General features: G+C 42.8%; 2 protein-coding genes, 1 long non-coding RNA gene and 1 pseudogene across 9 annotated transcripts in view; 3 read left to right on the plus strand and 1 right to left on the minus strand.

Annotated features, from left to right (window-relative positions):
- Positions 1-12,660, plus strand: part of LOC140455646 (uncharacterized) — a 285,832-nt gene that overhangs the window by 57,444 nt on the left and 215,728 nt on the right. The gene's annotated exons all lie outside the window — the stretch shown is intronic.
- Positions 1,511-3,757, plus strand: LOC140455636 (uncharacterized; annotated as a pseudogene).
- On the minus strand, positions 4,566-10,849 carry LOC140455683 (uncharacterized). Its single transcript, XR_011952948.1, has 3 exons — positions 10,657-10,849; positions 6,466-6,569; positions 4,566-4,714 (listed from the first exon to the last, which is right to left on the minus strand). It is a non-coding gene; the product is annotated as an uncharacterized lncRNA (long non-coding RNA).
- The window catches only part of LOC140455671 (uncharacterized), a 43,483-nt gene continuing 41,541 nt past the window's right edge, over positions 10,719-12,660 (plus strand). The window contains exon 1 of the mRNA XM_072550671.1: positions 10,719-10,853. The gene's annotated coding sequence lies outside the window, so the exon portion shown is untranslated. The remainder of the gene's footprint in view (positions 10,854-12,660) is intronic.

Below are 12,660 nucleotides of genomic sequence, written 5' to 3' on the forward strand. Positions count from 1 at the left end.
TCTTCAGCACTGCAGTGTAGGAATGGATGAACACGGGTTCAAACTCAATGTGTTAAGGAGCATTGCAAGATGACCACTTGGGCTGTGGTTGCTCTCCCAGTGTGACTGGCAGGGATTTGGTTCCTGCTATTAATCCAGGTAGACAGAGAAAGAAATAGGTAGAGGGACAGCAGTAAAGGGAGAGCCATTACTCCTGTTGACATGTCTATTTTCTTGTTTAATGATAATCATGAAATGAGGGCTGTGCCAGGCTGTGAGGTTGTGGTGGAGTCCAATCCTGCTGCTGCTGATGGCTCACTGCACCTCATGGACATATAGTCTACTTCCCTTTTAATGATGAACATGACGAAGGACTCATTTATCAGTTGGGCAGAGAGCAGTAGATTTCCTTGAACTTGCTCGACCTGAAACTGTGGGTTGGATGCCTTGGGTTTGTGACAGGGGTCAGTCAGTCATGTCAGGTGAGGATTATTTTTGTGAGGTAATGGGGGCAGTTGGGTGGATTGGGATTGTGTGTGGGTTGGCAAAGGTCAGTGTAAGTGATTGCTGTGTTTGTTCTGGAATTGTCCAGATGCTGGACTAAAAAATTTTATTTCTACCTAAAATTTCTTAAAATTGGTTAAGTACTGTACCATATAAATGTCCAAAGTCTCTAACTCTGAATCAAAATCAAAGACATTTATGTTTAAGGGAGCAGGTAAATTGTCCGTCTTCTGATGTATTCTGGGGCATTCCGGTCAATGAGTCAGGACTTCGACAGGGTCCTGAAGTACACATTAGGTCATCTATCTGGCCTCTGAGCATCTCAACATTTGGTCCACTGGTTGAAAAGTCCATTTTTTTCCAGAATGCTTCATTATTTCCCAAAAGCATGGGCTTGGATTTGATCATTTTTGCCCAGAGCTGTGGCTGAAAACTGAATTTGGAATGTGCAATCTGAGTGAATGCACTGGATCTAAAGTGGTAGATTAAACAGAACCCTTCAGTCAGCTACACTGAAACAGTATCTTCCTTAGCTTCTAGAACTTCCACCTCAGTGCATTTTCCTCAAATAAGTTTGGAAAACAAAGGGAGAACTTTCAAAATCTTTATTGAATTAATATTTCTCCAGAATGTTTTTACATTAAGCAAAGACTCTAAGGTCTTCATCAGGAAGAGTCAAGCTCACAGTGAACTGACAGCCAGTTTTACATTCTACCCAACTGTTTTTTTCCATTGCCCTCACAATGCCTGGAAAGGTGAGGTTCTTGGAGGTGGGAACAATGTGGCCATGTTGTCTGCTCCTGGTCACTATGCAGTGTTCCTGCTGGAAACAGGGATACATAGCAGTCAAGTGAGGGAAACAAAAATACTTTATCTGATACCTCCCCCCCCGCCCCCCGCCCACCACCACCACCACCACCAAAGAAAAGCCCCCCACACAGGGAATAGCAAACTCACTGTGGAGTCAGCCCCTTCAGTAAAAGAGAGGAAGTTGGAGGAAATCATACTTCCTTTTCCTGTTTTACAGAAGGATTGCCCCGTACTACAGCAGAGAATGCAGGGAGGACAGACACTGCAGAGAGATCCTGACCATCACTGAAGGAACAACTGCACAACTGTGGGAAGACATCCAGTCCCTTTGTAGGATTGCTCAACACAGAGAAGGTTGGGCAGTCCAGCCATCATCTAGGAATCAGTCAAGTCAGGGGAACTTTGACACATCATCAGATCTGAAACTGGTCAGTGGTGTGGAGCCTTCCATCAGAACCAACCTTTCTGAAGGTTCAGCTGTGGGTGATCGATCAGGGTGAGGCTGGGAAGAAGTGTGAGTGGCTCCAAGTGTGGTGGGAGCTTCAATTATTCATTGAGCCGCATTAACCACTGACTAATTCCTTACAGGGGAGAGGCTGTTTGAGTGTGAGGTGTGAGAGGAGGGCTCTACAGCCTCATAAGATCCTTCAACACACAAGGTGCATCGGTTTTATAACTGTTACACATCAACATGGAGAAGAAGCTGTTCAGGTGTGAGGTTTGTGAGGTGCGTTTTACTCGATCCTCTGATCTCCTGAGGCACCAGAGGATCCACACAGGGGAGAAACCTTTCCAGTGTGAGGTGTGTGACCGAGCCTTCGCACATTCATCAACACTAATGAATCACCGGCTCATCCATACTGGGGAGAAACCATTCAAGTGTGAGGTTTGTGATCAGGCCTTCACACGGTTATCGACTCTCATGAATCACCGATTCACCCACACAGGGGAGAAGCCGTTCAAGTGTGAGGTGTGTGAGCAAGCCTTTACTTGGCCAACCACTCTCATGAAACACCGACGTGTTCACACTGGGGAGAAACCATTCAAGTGCGAGGTGTGTGACAAGAACTTTGCGCAGTCATCAGCCTTGGTGGATCATCGACACATTCACACAGGGGAGAGACCTTTCATGTGCGAGGTTTGCACCAAATCATTCTCGCAGTTATCATCCCTCCGCGTACACCAGCGCATTCACACAAGGCAGAAGCTGTTCAAGTGTGAGGTATGTGACAAATCCTTCTTGCACTCATCTCATTTTCGTGTACACCAGCGCATTCATGCAGGGGAGAAGCCATTCAGTTGCGAGGTGTGTGACAAATCGTTCTCACATTCATCGACCCTCCGTGCACATCAACGTATTCACACAGGAGAGAAGCCATTCAGGTGCGAGGTTTGTATGAAGGCTTTCAGCTACTCCTCAAATCTGCTGAGACATCAGAGGATTCACACAGGGGAGAAACGCTTCAAGTGTGAGATGTGTGACCGAGCATTCACACATGCAGCAACGCTTGTAAATCATCGACGTGTGCACACCGGGGAGAAGCCATTCACGTGTGAGGTATGTAACGAGGGCTTTGCAGGATCGTCAGGCCTGGTGAATCACCAGCGCATTCACACAGGGGAGAAACCGTTCACTTGTGAGGTGTGTGGCAAATCATTCTCACGGACTTCGACTCTTCGTGAACACCAACGCATTCATACAGGGGAGAAGCCATTCGCATGCGAGGTATGTGAGAAAACTTTCTCAAATTCGTCCCACTTTCGCGTGCATCAACGTATTCACACGGGAGAGAAACCCTTCACCTGTGAGGTGTGTGACAAAGCTTACAGAACCTCCTCGAATCTCCTAATTCATCAGAGAATCCACACTGGGGGAGAAACCCTTCAAGTGAGAAATTTATGATAAAACTCTGAATTCTTCAAACCTCCTGAGATACCAGGGGCTGCATTCTGGTGAGAAATTATTCAGATGTGAGTTGTGTGACAAGGTTCTCACATTCTTCTGGTTTCATCCGGCCCATCAATGTACTCATACCAGAAGAAACCTTATCAGTGTGGGTTCTGTGATAAAGTCTTCACAGCGTTGTTTCACCTCCTGGAACATCAGTGAACCTACCTGAGAGACAGACTCTTCCAGTATGACGTGTGTCAGGATTGATTCCTGTCACTGTACACTGACATCTGTCTATGTTGTTTACCATCCAGTGCTCACACAGGGGGAGCTGACATTCCAAGGGACTATCTGTCTCAGCAGGGTCTATCCCAAACCACTCCCACCATCAGGTCAATCATTTCAACAAGGTCAATTTCACATTTGTCTAGATCTCCAAACTTCACCAAAAGAGGACATCAATATATGTAGAAGCTCCTGTATAAATTCATCATCCTTTCAGTAGAGGGTCAGGTACAAATTACTCACTGACTCTCACCATGACCAAGAAGACAATCAGATACTCACTGGTTCGAAATGCGTCAAATTCTCATCATCCAGCACAAGCATCCGGGGAGGAGCCATCCTTGGGTAGTATTGGAGGTACCTCAATTACCCTCAGTCTCTCTGGTCTATGGAGGAGGAGAAGAATCAGCCAGGAATCAGCTGGGAAGGCAGGGGGAAGGGCAGGATGTGCCTCGGCTGTGACAGTCTCTGTTGTCTCATAACATTCACTGTCTGGCTCTGCACATGCTGAATGGCCACACAAATAGAGCACCAGAGGCCAAACAATGTCCACAGTTTGTAGAGTACAGTCTTCTTCCTCTTGGACTTCAGGTCTTGTGATGTCATTGTGCTGCATGAATGTTCATCACTGATCGAACAATTTGATGATCTGTCCGTTAGAACCAGTTCCCACATGGAGCGAGTGGTGTCGTCATTACTTCAAATTTTGACTTGAGTTTAGATTTTCCAGAGGAACCTCTGACATGTTATTTATTACCAGAAAAATGCAAGCAAAATGTCAAGGACTACATCAGGAATCCATCAATGCAGTCATTGATCTGACCAAATATTTGATTCAGTCAGTCCTGGGGCTCTGTGAATTGTGCTCCAATTGTTAGTAGAATTGGGTGTTAAGACTTAACTTCATTGATTAACCAATCTGGTAATAGTGGTCGTCAGTTTTATTTCAAGTGCCTGTATAAATAGAAATCAGTTACAATTAATTCAAAATCTTCATTGAGATCTGCACATATTAATTGAGTTACAATATTGATTTGTCAGGTTTTGATAAGGTGGAGGTTTGAACACTCAATTTTGGACAATCTTAGACCAAGAACTCCCAGTTACTTGCGATTTTAATTCTCCATCTTGGTCCCATTCTGACCTCTGCCTACAGTGGTATTCCAGTGAAACTCATCATGGCAGCCACTTCTCTCAAAAGTCTGCCATTTGTTTGGAGATCCACCATCTTCTGGAAGTCTCGCCCTGAAAAGATTACAGAGTTTTAAAAAAAAGGAAGACTTGTGAAGATGTAACACATACGGGAGATGGAATATTGGCTGCAGTTCCTTTAGAAGCCAACACAAGTCCTAGTGTATAGAGTAGTTGCTGTCACCTTCCTTCTGAAGCCCAGACTGTGTAACAGTATTGCATAACAACACTAGAGAAAGTTAATTAGCAAAGCAGTAGCACTCCATTAGCATTCAGAGGACCATTGAACACTCACTGTTGTCCTTCTTGAAGCCAGGTCCACAAGCATTCAAACAAACTTGGAGCAAAATCAACTTGGAAATCTGTCCACGTGGCTGGAAATCAATCCCTGCCCAGGTGCCACTCTATTATATTCCAGATGAGGACAGAAGGCACTCTGAGGCTTTCCCTGAGGAACAGCAGCATTGATCTTAATGACTGGGAAGAGCTTACTACCAATCGCTCAGAGTGGTGACAACTCATCTATCAAACTGCGTCACACCTTCATGATGAGGCAGAGCCACATCAGAGAAGGAAAGAAAAGGAAGACAATCCTAGTCTCCGGATCTCACTTCCCATGGGATGGCCCAGCCACATGAAGACCCCATATTGGAAGAAACTCAATGACCCTGTAGAGACATCATCCTTCAACTGACAGTCAGCTGATGAGGAGGAGGAGTGGATGACTGAAAGTTCAGTCAAAGAGATGAGATTTGAGAAAGGTTTGAAATGAGAGGAGAGAGAGAGAAAGATGCAGAGCGATTTAAGGTGGAAATTGAGGAGCATGGATATCAGGATGGCTGAAGAAACAGCCATTAATGGGCAACTGAAGGAAATGGGACAGAATTGGAAGAGCAGTGATCTTGGAGGGAGATGGGGTGGAGGTGACAGAGAGGGAGAGTGTGAGACCCTGGAGAAATTTGTACTAGGGCCAGAGATTTTTAAATTGGAGGTACTGGGGACTGTAAGATGTAGGTCAGTGAGCACAGGAGTGCTAGCTGTGAAAGTTAGGATAGAGAGTGCTGAGTTTTAGCTGAGATGAAATTTATAGAGGGTGGAAGATGGGGTGGGTGCTGGGCAGGAGAACATTGAAGTGGTGTAGTCTAGCCTGGAAACAGCAACAGCATAGATGAGGATTTCAACAGCAGATGGACTAATGTGGTGTTGGAAATGGGCAGTATTACAGAGGGGTAAGCAGGTGATCTGTGTGATGGAATAGTTCATTTTGACTTGATTGACTTCATTAATCATCTTCAACACCTCAATTAGATTACCCCATCATTTTCTAAATTCAAGGGAATACAAGCTCAGTCTGTACAATTTGTCCTCATAATTTAATCCTTTAAGCCCTTGGAATATTCTGTGAATATATACTGCACTCCCTCCAAGGCCAGTATATCCTCCCTGAGGTATAGTGCCCAGAACTGGACACAGTTCTCTGGATAGAGTAGCTGGAACATAACTTCCACATTGATACAGGGTCCTGCAGTAATAAGCAATTTTAACAGAGTGAAGCAGGACCTTGGTGCTTGATGTGGCCCAGATTGGGTGATGGATGAATAAAGCAGTTGTGTTCTAATCTTCATGTCTTGAACTTGAGAAACAGTGAGATTGACCAGGAAAGGATTAAAGGAAAGTTTGGGAACAAGGGTGTAGCAGGTGGATCTGATTGCATGATTAACCAGATTGACAGCTACAGAAACAATGTAGTGAATGGAGGGCCAAGGGACAGGGAGTTGGGAATTAGATAGCACCATCCAACTCACCTGGGGTAGAGGGTCTTCCAATGCTGTCCTGTTTCCACCATCCGTAGAAGCAAAACGCTCAGTGATACAGTATAGTTTTACCTCCTTCATCTTTATTCCGGGCCCTGGAGGGAGAGAGAATGATTGCCCATGTGCATAGAGACATGAGTTCACGGTCTTTTGTGGAAGAGCAGTTTCTCAATAAACTATATAGTCATTTTACAGGGAGGAGCATCCAGGCAATGGACATATTAATTGTGTGACCATTACAATCAGCGAATATCAACAGTAAAGATTAAGCCAACTGCTGTTACACAATGAATGTTCTTAACCTTGTTAACTGGCTTCACATAATGAATACTTTTCACCTTGTTAACTGACATTACATACCGAATGCTACCTCATCTTGTTAAACGGTTCTACATAATGACTACTTTTCCACCTTGTTAACCCATTACCCTTGCCTCCAGCACCCCATTGTTAACTCTTAAGTTCTCATCTGATCTGATTCATGCTTAGCTGAACCTCTTGTTTGACAAAACTCAGAATTTAACTCTTTCTCTGCCTGCTTATACTCTATACACATTCTCGTTCCCTCCTTTTATCATTTTGTACCAACCAATGGCATTGCCAGCTTTCATAAGAATCTAACAGCCCGTATTTAGCAAGTTATTGATACACACCATGTAGTGATTATAATAACAAAAATTACTAGTCTATTCCTCCCATGTGGAAAAAAAGTCAACAGTAAAATTCTTAAATCCACAGCCCTTAATGACCACTCCATTCCTTCAAGTCGAGTGGAAATGAGCCAGTTCTCCAAAATCTCCTTTAGTAAAGTCCAACCTGAAAACAAAATTCAGTCTGTCCTTGCATCACTCCTTGGAGAAATCTGAATTCTTGGATAAGGGCAGTTAAATACTTAACAAAACTGATGAGACTGCTATCCTTGCAGAGATGCTTCAGATGGAGGATACCAGCGCATCTGAGTGTGCAGTGCAGCAGGTGTAGCAGCAGGCTAGGTGAATGCAGCATTCTTTGCTGCTTCTGCTCCCATTCTGCTGTTAAATGTAACAAAGCCAAATGGCTGTTGTGATGTTAACTTGATCAGTGAACCTTCATATCCTTTAAATGATCGAAAAACAAGGTAAAGCTCACGTGGTTTAATGTCCATAGGAAGGCCACTGACAAAAAATGTACCGAACTCCTCTTCACTGTTGTTAGCTTCTTAACTTTCCGTGCTCAAGACTGATGAGCTGCTGTTATGCAATGAATGTTCTTAACTTTTTAAACTGGCTTCACATAATGAATACTTTTCACCTTGTTAACTGATGTTACATACTGAACGCTACCCCATCTTGTTAAACGGTTCTACATAATGACTGCTTTTCCACCTTGTTAACCCATTAACCTTGCCTCCAGCACCCCATTGTTCTTATCTGATCTGATTCATGCTCAGCTGAACATCTTGTTTCATAACACCCTATTTTATCTGAGTCATGCTCAGCTGAAACTTTTTTTCACAAAGCTCAGAAGTTAACTCTTTCCCCACGTGCTTATACCCTACACATTCTCACTAGGAATAGTCACTGGATCTCTGAAACCATTGGTGGGATCCTCTTCCGATGATGAGTGTTTGACTAATACCATGGGTAATGTTGTACTCTCCTTTCTGGGTGGACTGCTATCCTGAGTATGGGGAGGGAGTAGGGTTGACCTCTACAGACCTGAGTTCCCTCAGTCCATTATACTTCAATGTAATAATGGTGTGATATGTTCAGCTTAAACTCTTCCAAGATTCATTTCATGACCTGGGAAGGATCTTGAATAATTTTGAAATGCTTTGTTATTTCGGTTGATTTAAAATTTGATGCACACTGAATATTCCATTGATTTATATTGTTTAGGACAGTTTTACGAATTCCTGTACAGGTTTATAATTTGATAAATTAATTTATCAGCTGAAACAAAGCTCTCTGATCTGTCAGCCTGGTGTGTTCCTCTTCAAAATGCTGAATATCCTACAGTAAGAGTTTTGTATGCAATATATTGCTCAATTTCCTGTGGGATGAGATCCTTTCTCTATCAATAGGTTTATAATTTCTAGTTCCCAGGAAGCAGATCATTTCCAGATGAAAGAAAGATTTGTTTTTATATATCAATTTTCACAATCTCAATCTGTCTGAAAGCACCTCCCTTTTAATAAAGTGCTTTTGAAGAGTAGTCAGTTATGATGAAAGAAACGTTGGCAACCATTTTTTGCAAATTGGGTGGCTACACAATGTGATGCTAACCAGATGATATATTTTTCTGAGAGTGTATTGATATCTACATTGATCAGGGCATTAAGGATAACTCCAGTCTTCCACAGTTATAGCAAGTGGCTTGGAAGTTTAATCACTTCAAGTTTATCAATGTATTAAAATAAATAGAAAAATATCTCTCCTTTGGAAATGGGTTGGACTGAAGAGGTAAAGCACTAGTTTTCTTAGGTTTGCAATGTGTTTATTCAGACCCCCAGCTGTTGTTTCAGTTCAATCTATAAGTAGTTTGTGGATTATGTCTAAAGATCCTCAAATCTATGGTATAAAAGAATAAGAGTATTTATTACTTATTTATCATAATTTCTATTGTCAATAAGCCTATGCTTTGTTTTATTATTAAAATAAAGACTGCAACATTCAGTGCTTATGTTTTATTAGAAGGTCCCTTTGGTAATTTTTAAGATGATGACCTATCCGGATTGGTTCATGTTGGAACCTGACTAGTTGGGTGCTAACATCACATGGCATTCCCCAGGACAGTTCAGTGTCAGTATCACACATTTCAATAAAACTCCAATGGGTACAGGCCCAACTTTTCATCCGAGGAAATCCATTGTGGGAATTAGTTGAATAAATCTTCTCTGATTTACTTTTAGAATTAGAATTCCTACAGTATGGAAACAGGCCCTTCAGCCCAACAAGTCCACACCAACCATCCAAAGAGTAACTCACCCAGACCCATTCCCCTCCCCTATATTTACCCTCCCCTATATTTACCCCTGACTAATGCACCCAACTTCCACATCCCTGAACAGTGTGGGCTATTTAACATGGCCAATTCACCTAACATGCACATCTTTGGATTGTGGGAGGAAATCAGAGCACCCGGAGGAAACTCATGCAGACATGGGAAGAATGTGCAAACTCCACACAGCCAGTCACCCAAGGCTGGAATTGAACCCAGGTCCGCGGTGCTGTGAGGCAGCAGTGCTAACTACTGAGCCACTGTGCCACCCTACTTCTAATGTAGTTTTGAGTTTTCTTTAATTAAGGAGACCAAAACTCTGGCCAGTACTCGAGATGGGGTCACATTTTTGCCACTGGTGTTAGGGCTGGGACTAACTGATGATAACCTAGAGAATTCACTGGGGGAAACACACAGCAGTTATTGGAGCAATATAAAGGAGTGAAAACAGCTCTCTGCCAAGTTGTCAAATGCACAAACTCATAAACAGAGGTGCCAGACCAGGCACAGAGACTGACAAATGTTACGTTTAATGTGTTTTTGCAAGAAAACTTGTCGGACCTTATTAACAACATTCATCATTTGAGATATTCCAAATGTGACAATGTTACTAGCTTATGAGAAAATGGCCTGAAAACAACGGACAAAAATAATTCTCCGGACTGAAAAATAACAGAATCTGAATAATACACAACAATAGTTCTTCCAGACCTATGTAAGAATGTGTGTACCTTGCACAAGTCCAAGATGTAAAATCTAGGATTGTGGTGCACTTCTTCCTGCCATACTTCATGTCGTACCTGGAGACCTTTTAACCTGGTAGGTTGTAGTTCTGATGCATACATTTCAAATTTGTGTGTGTGCAGGAGGGATTATCATTGTTAGCAGTTTGGAACAGGAACACCTGTAAGTCCCAGGAATGTGTGAACCTCCTTCCTGTTCCCGTCTTTCTCCCTTTTCCTGTGCATGTGCCGATCCCATCATTACACAACATCAGTGTTGCTGTGGGTCTACCTCTTCTGACCTGCTTATGAACACCTCCCCCCACCCCCACTGACACTGTTAGTTTGAAACTCTCCGAGGATGAAGATTGCTATTCCCACACTGGAAATCTCTGTCGAACATTTACCAGGGGAACTGAGACAGCAGCTGCAATAAGTGAGGTTTTATTCAGATGGGACAATGACAAGTTTAAATCCCCACCTGATCTGCTGCTCAAAGTCACCTCCATTTCCGCGGTCAGTTTCCCAAGTTTTAGGAAACTCATGTTGCTCCAGAAATATTTGGATTGACTGTGAGAGACGTCAATCAGAGAGTCCACCCACTCTGCACATTGTCTCCTCTTCCTCTTCCAGAGCTGGTTCACTTCCTATAGGGACTGAAAACCAAGTGAGGAGATGGTGAGTGAAGGAGCAGCTTTTATACAAATTGTATCCCATAATATCCACACCAATCTTCAGGCAGTCTGACTATCCTGTGGGTAATCAGGGGTGGAAATGTCCCTTATACTGTGTGAGAAGATCCAGCTGAGAGAGCTGTTTACTCGGTGCTTTGTGCTGAACTGTTTGACTGGAGCTGTGTGTTGGATGTTGAGTGTGTTTATTGGAAGCATTTCCCTCTGATTTCCAGGCTAAGTTTTGTTGATGGCTCATTTCTGAATATAAGAAGGTGAGGTGTCATTATCTGGGAGGTGCAGAGTGTCTGATGATTCTTTCTGATTTCCTGCTGTTGAGTTCTGTGTGTGTTGGGTGTTGGTTATTATCATGAGGTTTGTAATTTGTACAGTTCGTAGGAGAATGTTGCCTCATTGCATGGAATAGGAGTAGTGTTGAAGCTCTTATGGTGCAGTGGTTGTGACCATACCTCTGAGTCTGGAGGCCCAAGTACAAGGCCCACATGATCTAGCGGTGTATAATAACATATCTGAAAAGGTTGATTTTAAAAAATGGAGTCAGCCACGTCGTGTCTCAAGTATGTCCCACCATTTACCAAGATCATAGTGTTTCTGTAACCTCCATATTTCTGCTCTTTCCCTAATTCCCTTCAAACCTTTGGTGAAAAAAAAATCCATCTCAGATTTGATAGAAGTTGCAGGTTTAGCATTAATTGTCAATTATGACAATGAGTTTCAACCTTCTCCCACTCTTTGTGTGTCACAGTCGTTCATTATTTCACTCCGAAAAGATCTGACTGAGTTCTTTGGATAATGCCCTGGTTCTAGACTCCCCATCCGATAAAAATAAGTTACTTCCATTGGCGTGAATTCTTCACTTTAATATTTCAAAAACGTTCATCAGATCATCTTTTAACCTTCTAAGCATTGAGGAATATAACCCTATTTGTTTAAGCTCTCCTCATTATGTAACCCTTGCAGCTTAGGGATCATTCCAGTACTGTAAATCTGTACTGCGTTCTCCCCAAGGCCAATACCTTATGTGTGGTGAGTTATCTAGAATTGTTCTCAGTAGTCTAGTGATAATCAAACCAGGGCTTTGTGTCACTGAAATATGTTGTTTCTGTGTCGCCATAGTCTTATCAGAACGTAGGGACTGCTTTCATATTAGAGAGAGAGAGGAAGTGACTGTAGTGATATAACCTGAGAGCCACCAGACCTCAGGCGAGGGAAGAGATTGAGAAGGAGAGTCCTTCATGGTAACCTCAAACCAGTGATGGGAACTGAACCCACGCTGTTGGCATCACACTATTCTGTAAACCAATGATGCAACCAACTGAGCTAAGCATTCTCACTGAAATATGACTACTACCCCATAATATTCCTTTTCTCAAGCCATTTCCGTTATCCTATACTTTATGTATCTCTTCATATCATTTTAATGATGTCAATACCTTGGTCCCCAGGTCTCTTATTACCTTTTTCAGTATCCTGTTCATTACTATTTATGAAATAACAATCCCTCTACCCTGTTCCACTCCCAATGCCACTGACTCACCACTTCTATCCCACATTTACAGCTGATCGAATCAACAAAGAACCTTGAGAAGGCAAATTTGCTGGAGAGATACCATGTGAGTGGAATAGCAACTCCTCACACCTTCTATCCATTCTATTTCTGGGGCCAGCTGTCCTCTGATTGGTCACCCTATTGTTGCATTTCCCTGAGCATCTTGCAGGTTTTTTGCCATGTATGTACCCATTATCTGCATGTATTTAAGTGCAGATTGTGGGGTTAATATTGACCAGAAGTT

Source organism: Chiloscyllium punctatum, chromosome 30 (genome assembly GCF_047496795.1).
Source record: "Chiloscyllium punctatum isolate Juve2018m chromosome 30, sChiPun1.3, whole genome shotgun sequence".
Lineage (NCBI taxonomy): Eukaryota > Metazoa > Chordata > Chondrichthyes > Orectolobiformes > Hemiscylliidae > Chiloscyllium > Chiloscyllium punctatum.